Source organism: Crocodylus siamensis, chromosome 5 (genome assembly GCF_052110815.1).
Source record: "Crocodylus siamensis isolate JL-2025a chromosome 5, ASM5211081v1, whole genome shotgun sequence".
Classification (NCBI taxonomy): domain Eukaryota; kingdom Metazoa; phylum Chordata; order Crocodylia; family Crocodylidae; genus Crocodylus; species Crocodylus siamensis.
The window spans coordinates 13022013-13035418 of NC_143399.1; the positions used below are offsets into that span (position 1 = coordinate 13022013).

A 13406-nucleotide genomic window follows, 5' to 3' on the forward strand; every position below is an offset into this window, starting at 1 on the left:
CTACCCCATCATACATATGAAAACAACAAAACCCAATACAAATCAAAGAAATACAACCTCAATATCAAAGTATGATGGCATTTGCCAACCATTACCCCCATCACTCTGCCTGCTTTTGCACGCCCTTTGTCCTTCTTCTCTATTTACTTTGGAAGTTTTTGAGGGCTGAGCCGTGACGGGACTGTGGCTTACTCTGTATACAGCACATTACACAGTAGGCTCCTGAGCCTCATCGCAGGACTTTAGGCATGACTAACATGAATATTTAATAATAAACAAGCAGACACCACTTTCTGGTGAAAGCTAGTAAAAGTGAAAGCGGACAAACTTTCAACAATAATCCCTCACTTGATCCGACCTTAAAAGTTGCACAACCACTCTGAATGGCATTCAATTTAGAAGTGAGATCTGATCAAAGAAGGGGGAAGAGTAGGAGGAAAATCAGAGACAGCCTGAAAACAAGTCTGCGGTGCAGGCGGCGATCTTGGCCAGTGATTAGCGTGGCGACAGATCAGCAAGCAGCAAGGCAGTCTTTTGTTTTAATCTCCAGACCCACAATATTTGATGCTTGACTTGAAGCCCCAAGTCTGAGAGTCATGTGACTACATGCAAATTTCGGCTTTGATTTAAAATAAAAGGTTCTACTTGATATGCTGGGAAGGAAGGCTTGAAACTACGAGCCCCTTAATGGCCTAAATAACTGAAGGCAAACAGGGACCCATAATTCATTGAACTACTTGTGATTTTTAAGCCCATCTTTTCAACAGTCAGGGTTGGTACAAAGTGGAGAAAGAGCTAAAGACACAGGGGGGGCCTCTCTCCTTGTGGAGATGAGCAGGTCTAACCCCCGTCTACACTGCAGGAAGGCTTGCCGGAGAAAGAGCCAAGTGAGCAGAATTATCGTGAAGCAAAACCTTTTTCCAAAGCTCTCCATGAAGCACCGAGGTGACTCTTTATTTAACTGTGACTGGGTTTGCAAGAGATTCTGCCATTCAAAAACGCAATAAAGGATGGCCATAGGACATAAGGCATGACGAGGAAGGTCCCGTGTCAATTGCTGTTTACCAGGCGGTAGGTTTCTGATGAGCAGGTCAGAGACTCTTCCTACTGAGACGTTTCCTTCTGGAGCTGTCAAGCTGAATTATCCTAAAGATGACATCGTTCTTCTTTTTTTTTTTTTTTTTTTGGGGGGGGGGGGGGAGAGGCTTTAAAATTCCCTCTCAAATTTTTAATATATTAGAACAACACTGGAACATACCCCAAGATGTGTGTTACCGTGTTGTTTCATAACAGAGTAGCTCACTAATTCAGTTTATCCTGGAACGTGCTGACGTCTAAGTTCTCCTGGCCACATCCATCGTTAGGTGTCCATGCAAAATGCAGGTGAAGGAAAGTAAGATATTTATCACTTTTATTGGTTGTTGCAAGCTTTCTGCCCTGCTTCACAAAGCCAGTGAAAGACTTCTTTTCACTATTGTGCTACAACCTAGCTTGCTCTTCGCATGCCCAGAGAAAAATTAAGGAAATCATTGGTTTTGATGTGATTGACCTTTTTCTGCACTGTATTACTGTTAGTACCGAGTCCCTTATTACTAGTTATAAACGGTGATTTTTTTTTCCTTCTCGTTTTTTATAAGATAGGATTTATCGATGCAAACCTAAATTGAAAAAAATAACCAGATAGATATTATCCACTCATTGCAAGTTTTCTGCTTTCCCTTTCAGGCATAAATAAATACCTAAATCCCTTTAGGGATCTGTAAAAGAGATTCAGAAGCACTTTTTTGTGATGTATAACCCCAACTGTCAACAAAAAACAAGAGTTTTACAAGACTGGCTGCCTGACACTGTAGCAACTGCATAATGAAATTCCACAAGTGAAAGACTCAGCTGTCCTCAGATAGATATCTTGAGTGTCCTATCTGACAGAGCCGTGATTGAAATACACTTTAACAATATAATCGCAACAAGGATAGGCTCTAGTTAGCTGTATACCAAAATATATTCTCATCTCCATGAATTAAAATGTTATCAGTGAAAGGAAAGCTAGGATATACAGCTACGCTGATTCATTTCAACTGTGTTGTCTTAAGAGACAAAACAGAAAGATGTGTGCATTTACTAGTACCCAGAATCCTAGCATTTTAACAAGCATGCCCAGAAATGTGCCAAGCCCTTTACACAATGCAAATACTATGTACATTCATAAAATCGTACTGAGCTAAGGACGTTATCCTAGAAGAATAAATACATAGCTTAATATAGCTGATCCTTTCTGCTGACTGTGTCATAGCTGCTACAGGTCATTTCAGATCCAACTAGAATTTTGAATATGAATTATAGTATGTATGTATATAAGGAAAAATATATCTGTGCTTCAAAAGTGATGCAAAATAAAATTGAGCACAATTTTTTTATTAATGCAGAATCATCACTCAATGCAATGGGAAAAGTCTATGGGAAACTCAGTGCATACCTTTTCTGAAGGGCTAATCTGTTACAGGGACTGACAACTTGACAAGTAATGTATATAAAAATGCCCTTAAAGAATGTAACAGAGCAGCACACCTACTAACTTGGCAAAGTTAAAAATCACAGGCATTTACATTTCCCTCTGATGTCAACTGATTTAGTGACATGCTTCTAGATTTCAGGCAAAATTCAGCATCGGTGTGATTTTAAACAGTTTTAAACTCCATATCTATTTATATCATGCACTACCCACCAGCTACATTTTTTTACTCTTTATCCCAATCTTCAATACTGTACAGCAAAGAGAAGGGGGGAAATTTCATGCAGGAGGGCAATTATCCAGACTACCTTGCTCATTCGATTTAATTCCTGAAAAAAAAAATCAGGACAGGCATGGTAACTGCATACAGCATTCAGATCTCCAAATATCTAAAGAACATGACTGCACAGCAGCATTTGGAGGGCTTAGCAGGCCATGCATTTGAAAGTAGTCTATGAGCAGCAATTATCTTAACACTGAGTGAACAACTATTCAGTGACAAAAGAAGCAGCTTTCATCAGCACACATGGGAACTGGTTGGTCTCTTATAGTAGGTGGGAAACCTTGCACTGAATATAGTCCGCTATTAATGTTCCCTCAGCTCCCTCTAATGAGGCCTGCAAAGCAACTGCCATTCCACACTGATGTTGGGATCCTTAAAAATGGCAATGAATTGGGAAAGAAATACATCGAGGACTAATTTTTCCTCCAGCTTGGTATCATTCTCAGGCACCAAGGACTGGAGCTCCTGGTCTATGTGTCTTCCTGTGCTCCCATAACCAATTTGCAGCATGCTGAAGATGAATATCATGAAAGAAACTGTAGACAGCATCTCTGCAGCTGCCTCATTGTCACAGCTCGGGGCCGGGTTTGTGTCAGCAGGAGCAGGTGGGCACAGCATCTCTCAGGGATTGTGGTGTATACATACCCATTGTCACTATTACATTAAAAAAAAGTGATGCGGCTAGCAGACAAGATCCTGCATTACAGTAGGCTAGTGCCCCATGAAAGCATGAGACAGACCAGCGGTTCCCAATGTGTAGTACAGATGCCACCAGTGGTACGCAGACAACCTGTCAGTGGAATCCGCTAACGGATTAATTATAATTTCTTTATATGGCAAAAAAATTGCTGGTGGTACTGAAGGTTGAATGGAAAAAATTTGCTAGTGCTACTGAAAAGGCTGTATCGTTTCACAATGGTGGTGTGCAGTCTGTCAGAGTTTGGGAACCACAGAGGTAGGCATAAGGGAAACTTCAAATGATCAAAAAAAAAAGAGCAAAAGGGTAGTATTTTCCCCCTGCTTTGGTATAGATGTCTGCTTAAACATAAATGTTGGAACAAGAACACACATTTCACATTGCAAGAAAGTATGTTTGTGCCAGATCCTTTGGAGATGTGGTTCAAGAACAGTTCATCTTTATCTAAAGATTTCCTTGAAATGCAGCCAAAAAATCAGTAGGACCTTAGCCTATCTGAAATGTAAAATGTGCAAGAGAAAGAGGTACACCGTGTAGCTTTAACTCTCAACATGCTGTTCCAAGTTTTGTTTGCGAATTCACGCAGCTGTCTCGTTTTAGGCCCAGCCCTTCTTTCTTCGTCTGTTCGACTGCACTACCCCTCGTCTTTCCCAAGCTGGAAAAGTACCACAACGCACCACCAACAAGTTGGCTTGTGCCCTTCACACCGCACTTAACAGAGGTGGTAACATTTTGTAAACTGTCTTTTCAGTCTCGTATGTTTTAGGCACTTCTGACGTGCCTTTCTGCACTCTATTCAAGTGCCACCAAAACCAAATTTGTACCATGCAGGGATTCTTATTTGATCTGTGGTGTCTTTCTTTGTGTTGTTTTCTTCTTTGTTATCATCTTTCTTCCACATCTTTCTCCCTACTCTCTTCTTCCTTCATCAGTTTCCATTACACACCGACCCTGACAAATTCTCAGAAAAGAATCTAGAAAGAAGTGGTACTTAGGATTCAATCTATTATCCTTGCAAGGCAGGCTCCTTCACAAGAGATCTTGAGTCCAAGAGCTGGAAACATCAGTCTCTTAGGCAATATCGGATAGCCAGTTCCTAACTACATTTGCAAATTAAAACCTGGACTCTGAGCTTGGTTGCAGAATGACTGGGGAATCCGGGGGGAGCGCAGAGCACCAGGACGATTAGCTCCAGAGCCTGGCTGCAGCACGTTACTTGAACTGTAACTGCTGAATGGTGTCATCCTTCATCCCAAGTCAGAGGGTGTTGAAGATAACTAGCTCAGCGGAGAGATGAAAATGTGGATGTTAACAGGGCACTAACTGGAAAGAGAAGACACAATTCACCTGACCAGCTGGACATAGTAAAAGGCACTCTCTCCTCCGTAGTGCATTAGTGTGTGTTCATGAGTCAAGGCTCTACATTACTCTGACAAATAGCAGCTGTTTGACCTCAGTCATTGGCCATGTCTGTTCCTGGCAAGCTCTGCCAAAATTTTCCTTCTGCTCCACGTAACAGCTTCTGCCTTTCCTGGATTTACACTGCCCAACCACAGGCACTCACTCCGAGTGTGCTCGTGCCCCTTTTTGTGATCGCTTTATACAACACTGCATAAACTTAAAGTTAGGGTATCAGTCATTTGCCACAGCCTGCACAGGAGCAATCACGAGATCAAGAATTACTAGCAGTAACTTTTTAGCCAGCAATTCTGAATAAATAGATCTGATAAAACTGGACACTGCTTCTGAACTATTCGCAAGTTATGCTACATTTACTCTCCATTACCAATTCTCTATGCTCAGGACATCCAAACATTAAATCCACTGCACAAAGCTGAGGTCTGATATTTTCCCATAAAAATGTGATGCTTTGAGTTACCTTAGACATGTCTCATTACTGGAAGAGGGCCATATGGAGATCCTCAGGGAATTCAATAGACCCACCTGACATAATTTATTCTATGCATCAAAGCAACCAAGTCCCTTTGTAAAAGAGACACTGTGATCAGTTAAAAACTATAGAAGAGTACTGCAGGGACAAGCACAACATTTGACCATTTCCCATTACACATGGGATTTCAGTGACATTTTCTGGAGGCAGAGATCAATTCTGGGAGCATTTTTCCACTGGAAAAATCAAAATGCAACTAACACAAAACATTTTGTAGCCACATAATTATTAACCTGGGTCTGTGAGAACCACTGCAGTGCCTCGTGGGAATAGCAGCTGTGGGTCCCTGATTTTCCGGTACTGCTCCGCCATGAGTCCTTCACTGTAACTAGGATTAGAGTTTAGTGGCCATACTTCCCATGAAACACCATGAAGAGACAAGCTGGATTCAGAGATCACGGTCAGCCTAAAATATGAAATATTTTGAGGCTTCTGAATCAATGTTTCATTTCCATTTTATAGAAAGTTTCAACTCCTGGTCCCAATTTGGGATCAAATGAACATTTGAACCATCAGCATTTCCCAGTGGATTAAAAAAAGGTTGTTTTTCAATCAGCCCTGAATGTGTGTTTAGGGGTCAGTATGCATTTATTTAGAACAAGAGCACAAATTACCACATATCATTTTCCCATCATTTTATATCCCAAAACAACATTATTTGCCAAAGCATTTAAAATTATTACAAATCAGCTACTCTCTCCCACAGTCTCTCTCACTCTCAATTTTCTTCTTAAAAGATTTTCCCCTTTTCTGTAACTATGTAAATTACATATTATTATAATTATAACATCCTGTTTGGGAAGGGAGCATTTATGGCAGAGTTTAGTTGAAAATGTCGTACTAAATTATCTTATTTTAATAAGTGGGAGAAAAAACCTGTTTGTGCTGCTATGGAAACAGCATGGGCTAACATCATTAAAGAACCACTAAATATTCACACAAGTCATTGGAATACACATGCTGTTTAAAATCATTTCTGCATCTAGTTCATATATACCACAGCTTTCCCTTGTTCCTTTATTGATAATAAAGAACGGCATAAAGCCAAATCTCCAGCAATGATTTTAAAGTTCAGTTTTCAATCCCAGAATAGGAACACGATCCTTTGATTTTGGTTCTGGGCTAAATCCAGATGCAGACAGCGGGGCTACAGTTCAGTCCTGGTTCAAATGCGGTAAAAAGCTTACCAAAAAAAAGGCTGCTTTCATGAGTTTTCAGGCAAGGATATCATTTTGGAACAGCTCTCCAAAAAAAGTGCCAAGTCCAATTTTGATCTGGCCTGAATTAATTCATGCTGTCTCATACAATGTGAATGGCCAGATCATTGACTCTGCTTCATGGAAAGAGATCTTAGAGATAGTGCTGAGGATGAGCAGGGAAGTCTTTCTGCATAAACCGCCGCCAAGAGACTCAGGTGTTGTAACCCTTCTCATTATGCCTGCAGGAGCAATCAGAGCATCATTAATGACCATGACCCTGCTGCAGAGGGTCATTAATGACCATGATGGGAGCATCATTAATGACCACGACACTTCATTCTGTCTTTATATCCAGGCTTCAGGGGCCCACACAGATGGCAGAGACAGAAAAGCTTGCAAGGGGGCCATGAATGCAAGGGGACCCATTACCTTTCCGAGACATGGAGGTGTCCAAACAATGAAGGTGTCGAGAAAAAGGAGCGGCAGCACTGTGAAGCATGATAGACTTAGCTGTCTCTATACAATTAGGGGGTAATGGTAGAGAGGAGAAGAGCAGGTGACAGAGTTGGGGGGGTGGGTAGTATCTAGGGGGTCATTTTTAGTTTTAAAAAAATCCCATCACATTGACAACACCCTCAGAGATGCACTGAAGCTCCCCCTGGCAGGTATCCTCTCCCCTAAGTTCACATGCTGATAGGGATTTGCTTGCTCCATGAACACCCCTGACCTCAAAGGGTAAGACCTTGGCACATCAGGCAAGTCCCCTCCCCCTGGTAATAAGTCACGCGATTCCCTTGGAAAGCAGAAGGCAGGGTAGATTTGCACCTTATAGACTAACCAAAGCAGATAAACAGAAAGCACAAACTTTTGTGACCTGAAGCTCACTTCATCAGATGCTTTAAAAGGACATGAAGAAAGCAGGGTATACGGAGGACAGAGAAATTAAAAAGACCTTGGGAAGACCAGGATACTCAACATTTTGCTAATCGTACAGTAAGTTACTATGGTCTACCAACAGTTCTCACACCACACGGCTCTGTGTATTTTGGAATTAATCTCCGTTTAATTCTTTGAGGACTGCAAAGCAACTTTTTAAAATAATGTCTTACCTGGAGGAAAAAACAGCCTCTCAAAAGTGGGGTTGAATGGGTTCTCCCTCACTAGAGGTTTTAAATAGGGAGCAGAGCCTTTCTAAAAGATTTGCTCTGGTTCAATGAAAAGTTTTGGGTTCAGTGAAGGAATTACCAGGAGAAATTCTCTAGGCTTCATTGTACAGGAGGTTAGCTTAGGTGATAATAATCGTCCCTTCTGGCTTTAAAATCTGGGACCTCATGACTCCTGTAGCGTTTCAGTAGCACAAAGCAGCCATGAAACCAAAAAAGACTGAAACCCTTCAGGATTTTTTTCTTTATAAAACAATTTCCCTCTCCTCTTCCTACCTCAACTTGGCTAGACAAGAAAATTCAGTCATGCTCCGTAGCCTGGTGATGGAAGCATTCACCTGGGGAGCTGAGCCACTCTCAAAGGTGAACACTCGCTCTAAACCAGAAATAATAATTCCTTTTTTTTTTTTTTTTTTTTACAAAAAATATTCAGTTTGGTTTCCATTTCAAAGCAGGGTGAAAAGCAAATTTTAAATCTTTCAATGTTGTCATGAAATGGGACTTGTCATCTTCTGGCCCAGCCAGAAAGAGTGGCTCGATGCAGGACCGTTCAGATAATGGCAGGGAAGCAAAGATCCAGCAGAGAGATTAAAATCATTTTTATGCACAGGAGACACATTCCCATTTTAAAGTCAGCAGATTGTAAGAAAATAATGTGTTAAGTATAGGTCTATGACATACGGGAATTTAATATGTTAAACTTCTTTGCTAAGCATATCAAAACATTGGGATCCCATTTTTGGAGAATGTAACCAACCCTCCCTGGCAAGTATATCAACTATATATCAAAATATGATGCTATGAATTAAATCCTAATAAAATATAATGCTGGCTATGATATATTATGTCTGAAATACATAAGAAACCCTACAATGCTTTAATAACAGACAAGTTCCCTATAGTCAGCTCACATGCTGATGCTAGAAGGAGGCTGATGCTCGGAGAAGTTGATGTAGTGAGTTGTTCAAATATTCCCAGTCCATTGGACAAGAAATCCCAGTCCTTTGGGACACCCCTTCACTGGAAATGCTTCCCTTCCATAGGCCTTATTGCCTTTCACCTGATCCCTGCTATTTAACCCCATCTGAAAAGCTCTTCATTAACACAGAAGCAACACATTATTCTTGGTCTTAAAAAACTTGGCTTCTGCATTTATCTGACCAACTGCAAAAAATGTTTTCTATCTAAGCAAAGGTCAGACAAAAGGAGAGAAACGGGCACTTCAAGTCAAGAAGTCATTCTGCCTAATTAATTCCACCCTAATTCCAAAGTGTTGGTTATCTTCCATGAAGAGCCAAGAACACAGGTGCTGACTCTTGAAAGGCATATAATATGCAGCATAGAAAGCTAGAACAGCATTTCTCATCCTGGGGGTCTTGACTTGTCTGGCCTACAGCCAGACCAGACTCCGCCTACAGCCAGACTGGACTAATTGCACCTGATCCCGTCCGATCTCGGAAGCTAAACAGTCCCGGGCCCAGCTAGTACCTGGATGGGAGACTGCCTGGGAATCCCGGGTACCGTAGGCCACGCACCCCTTTGGGGGTCAGACTAGATGATCTACTCAGGTCCCTTTTGACCCTAGAAACTATGAAACTATAACCCAAAAGTGGGTCTCAAGACTATATGAAAGGGTTACGCACAAACTTTAAAAATAGATTCTCTTTTAAAGGAGAAAAATGTGGCTTTTCCCTTGCAGGCTGGCAGGGTTCCAGCCTGCGAGGGGCTGCCTGCGTCCCCGCCGTGCCCCACACACACCCACCCCCTGACCCACACACTGGAGGTGGGGAGCTGCCGTTCAGGAGTGGGGGACACTGGGTCGGGACTGGCCACTGATGTTTACAAATGGGTCCTGGTACAAAAAAAGCTTGAGAACTGCTGGTCTAGAAGACAGATTATTTTCTTTCACAAACCTTTATTCTCATTTGTTCCTGGGAAGCAGAATAAACCAATGGGGGCTCCTGGCTCTCTCGCCCTCCTCCTTGAGGAAGAAACTATACGAGACATTTGTTTTAAATATGAAGCATGAGATGAGAATTACCCAGAGCACCTGCTCTTTAGCTCTTGATGACGTCCTGTGTAATTAGGAGAGCGAAGGATCAAGCAGTGTTATCTTCTCCTGCTGTCTTGTTTCATTTCTGGGCATCAACAATGAGAACAAAAACAATCCTATTGGCAGTTTTAGATTCTGTAACATGCCTGGTGCTCACAATACAGGACAAGGACAGATCGTTGACGAGCGATTTATTGAAGCTCGGATGCTGGCAGAAGAGTAAAAACAGGCCATTCCGTTCTATTGTGGGAGCTCCTGCTGCCATGACCGCTTTCAAAGATGATTTGGCAAAGCAGCAGGCCTCCATTCCAAAACCGTCAATAATTGTTTTATACTGGGGTAGTAATATAATTTTTACCTCCAGGGCATCGCCTCTGATGTCAAGATCCCATTTTGTTAGGGTTTTGAAGCCATAGAAAGGAGTAAGAAGAGCTGGGCAGAGTGCAGAGGGAATGGCTATTACAATTCTATCTGTTTTTTAAAGCTATAACTCAGCTCCTTGGCAATCGCTCCCAGTTTTGATAACTGAGAGCAAATTTTTGCAACTGACCATCTTCTCTGACATACATTTTGTATATTCTTATTCCAGCAGTTCAAAAATTCATTTTAGGAGCCATTTGTCAGCTTGCTTTTATCATTACGGTTCTTCATTCCACATTGACTTAACTTTTTTGCCTGAAATGCGCAAAGCTCAAGTGATCAAGTAATTTGCTCCAGAAATTTACCTGGGATTTAAATTACCTGGAATTTAATCTACCTCCGACCAAGAGACTGACAACAGGTTACACAATGCCTCTGTGCTCCAGTGCAGCAGTCTGACGCAGCTGTAACTACTACAGTATTCCCCCATCAATGTTTCCTTCACAGTAAGAAGAAATAGAGAGATTTCTAGGTTAGGGACAGAAGTTACACATAAACCGGTTTAAGTGATCAGAAACTGGGTTAAACCTGTAACAGAACAGAAGCTCAGTGCACATAAACCAGGTTCAAAATGGCTGAAACTGGTTGAAAATAAACCTGGTTGAATGCTGTATCAGACTGAACTGATTTGGGTCAAACCAGTTTATGAAACTTCTCATAGATTTCATAGATATTGGGGCTGGAAGGGACCTTGGGAAATCATCAGGTCCAGCCCCCTGCCCAAGGGGCAGGAAGTCAGCAGGGGTCAAATGATCCCAACAAGATAGGCATCCAAGTGTTTTTTGAAAGTATCCAGAGTAGGTGCTTGCACCACCTCTGGAAGCAGTCTATTCCAGGCCTTGGGAGCTTGGCGAGTAAAGAAGTTTTTCCTTATGTCCAGCCTAAAACAGTCTTGGAGGAATTTGTGACCATTGGACCTTGTCATCCCTTGGGGCGCTCTGGTGAACAGGCGTTCCCCCAGATCCTGATGCACACCCCTATGTACTTATAGGCTGCCACCAAGTCACCCCATAGCCTGCGCTTCTCTAGGCTGAAGAGTCCCATCGCTCACAGCCTCTTTTCATAAGGCCTGTTCTCTTGCCCTCTGATCATGTGCGTGGCTCTCCTTTGGACACAGTCAAGCTTCTCCATGTCCTTCCTGAATTGTGGAGCCCAGAATTGGATGCACTACTCCAGCTACGGCCTCACCAAGGCCGTGTACAGCAGGAGGAAGACATCCTGGGTCTTGCTCAAAATGCACAGAGTTTTATTCACATTGACAGCTGCAGTATTGTATTGGTGACCTATGTTCATCTTGTGCTCAATCATGACCCTCAAATCTCTTTCAGTCACGGTGCTAGCGAGCATTGCTGAGCCTAGAAGTGTGGTACAGGTTACACCTTGTATTTCTCCATATTGAATTCCATCAGTTTTCATCCGCCCACCTTGCAACCCTATTGGGGTCAGCCTAGATCACCGACTTATCCTCAAGTGTGGATACTTTTCCCCAAAGTTTGTTGTTGTCAGTGAACTTAACCATTCCACTTTTGATACCAGAGTCCAGATTGTTTATGAAGACATTAAAGGGTGCAGGTCGGAGAACGGAGCCATGTTGATTCAGTTCCGTCAACTACCGCTTCCTGGGTCCGACCTCGGAGCCAGTTCCCCAGCCATCAGACTGTAGGTTAGTCGAGCCCACAGTTGCCCAATTTCACCACGAGGACATCATGGGACACCAGTTCAAGGGCATTTTTAAAATCCAAATATATTTTAATCAACCTCTTCCCTTTTGTCTAGGTGATGCATCACTTGGTCATAGAGGGAAATGAGATTGGTCAGGCAAGACCTACCCACAACAAATCTATGCTGGCTAGCCCTTATGATATTGTCTTCTGTTAGCCTGTCAAGAATGAGTTCTTTGATAAATTTTTCCAAGAGCTTCCCAGGGAATGAGGTCAAACTGATTGGCCTATAGTTTCCCAGGTCTTCTTTTCTCCCTTTTTTGAAGATAGGTACCACCTTGGCCCTCTCCCAATCTTCAGGTATTTTGCCACGAGGTCTCAAATATCTTTGCCAGTGGCTGCACTATGATGTCTGCCAGTTCCTTTCACACTCTTGGGTGCACTGTATGTGGACCAGCTGATTTGTGGGGGTCCAGCCTCTCTAGATGCTCCCTCACAAGATCCATGCCAATGATGGGCATATATTCATCCTCACCCTGGTCATCCCATATCATGTTAGGCAGGGTGGTCCCTTTGGGCTAGTGAAAAGCCAATGCAAAGTAATCATTAAGCAGACTGGCTTTTTCCTGGGTGTTAGTAGTCTGCTGCCCCAACTGGTTTAGTAGGGGTCCAGTGTTGCCCTTGTTTGTCTTCTGACTCCCCAGATATCTGAAGAAGGACTTTTTATTGTCCTTGATTTGTGTAGCCAGTTGGAGTTCAGTTGTAGCCTTGGCTTTCCTAGTTCACTCCCTGCAAGTGTGGACCAGTGCAGAATACTCCTCCTTAGTCGTGTTTCCTGTTTTCCATACTTTATAAGCCTCTCTTTTTAGATGTAGAAGGTCCATGAGTTCCCTGTTGAGCCAAGGGGATTGTTCAGCTATTTTACCACCTTTCCTATGGGATGGGATAGACTCCCCTTGTGCTTCTAGGATCGCTTCCTTAAGCAGCAACTGCTCATCATGAACTCCCCTTCCTGTGAAATCATTGCCTCTCAGGGCCTCAAGCGTATGAAAGTCCTGAGTGTATGAAAGTCCCAGACCCCTTCCTGGTTCCTGGTTTGAGTTAAATCACTGTCCCCCAGTATCCCAGCATGCCTTCCATCCCTGGGCTGGGCTATCTGCTCCAGAGAGCAGGGCTGCCCCTGCCCCCTGCTCTTTGGCTGGAGCAGTGAGGGCTGGCTGACAAGGGGGTGGGGGAGAAATCCTGCCTGGGGGTGCAGCCCAGTCTGCCGGCGGTGATGGGGGGGGAGTGTCCCCCTCAGGCAAACCACAGCTGGGGTCTGGGGCCAGCGGCGGGAATTAAACACCCCTTCCCCTACTCAAACTTACTGCAGGCTGCAACTGTGGTCTGCAAATCCCAGAGGCACCTGGAAGCAGGAAGCGGAAATGAGGATCAAAGCAAGGGTATCAATTCAGTACATGTTTGACC

At 43.1% G+C, this 13406-nt stretch overlaps 1 protein-coding gene and 1 pseudogene across 1 annotated transcript in view; one reads left to right on the top strand and one right to left on the bottom strand.

The window, feature by feature from the left end:
• The window catches only part of DAB1 (DAB adaptor protein 1), a 774457-nt gene that overhangs the window by 702425 nt on the left and 58626 nt on the right, over nt 1-13406 (bottom strand). The gene's annotated exons all lie outside the window — the stretch shown is intronic.
• On the top strand, nt 9216-9334 carry LOC149863512 (5S ribosomal RNA; annotated as a pseudogene).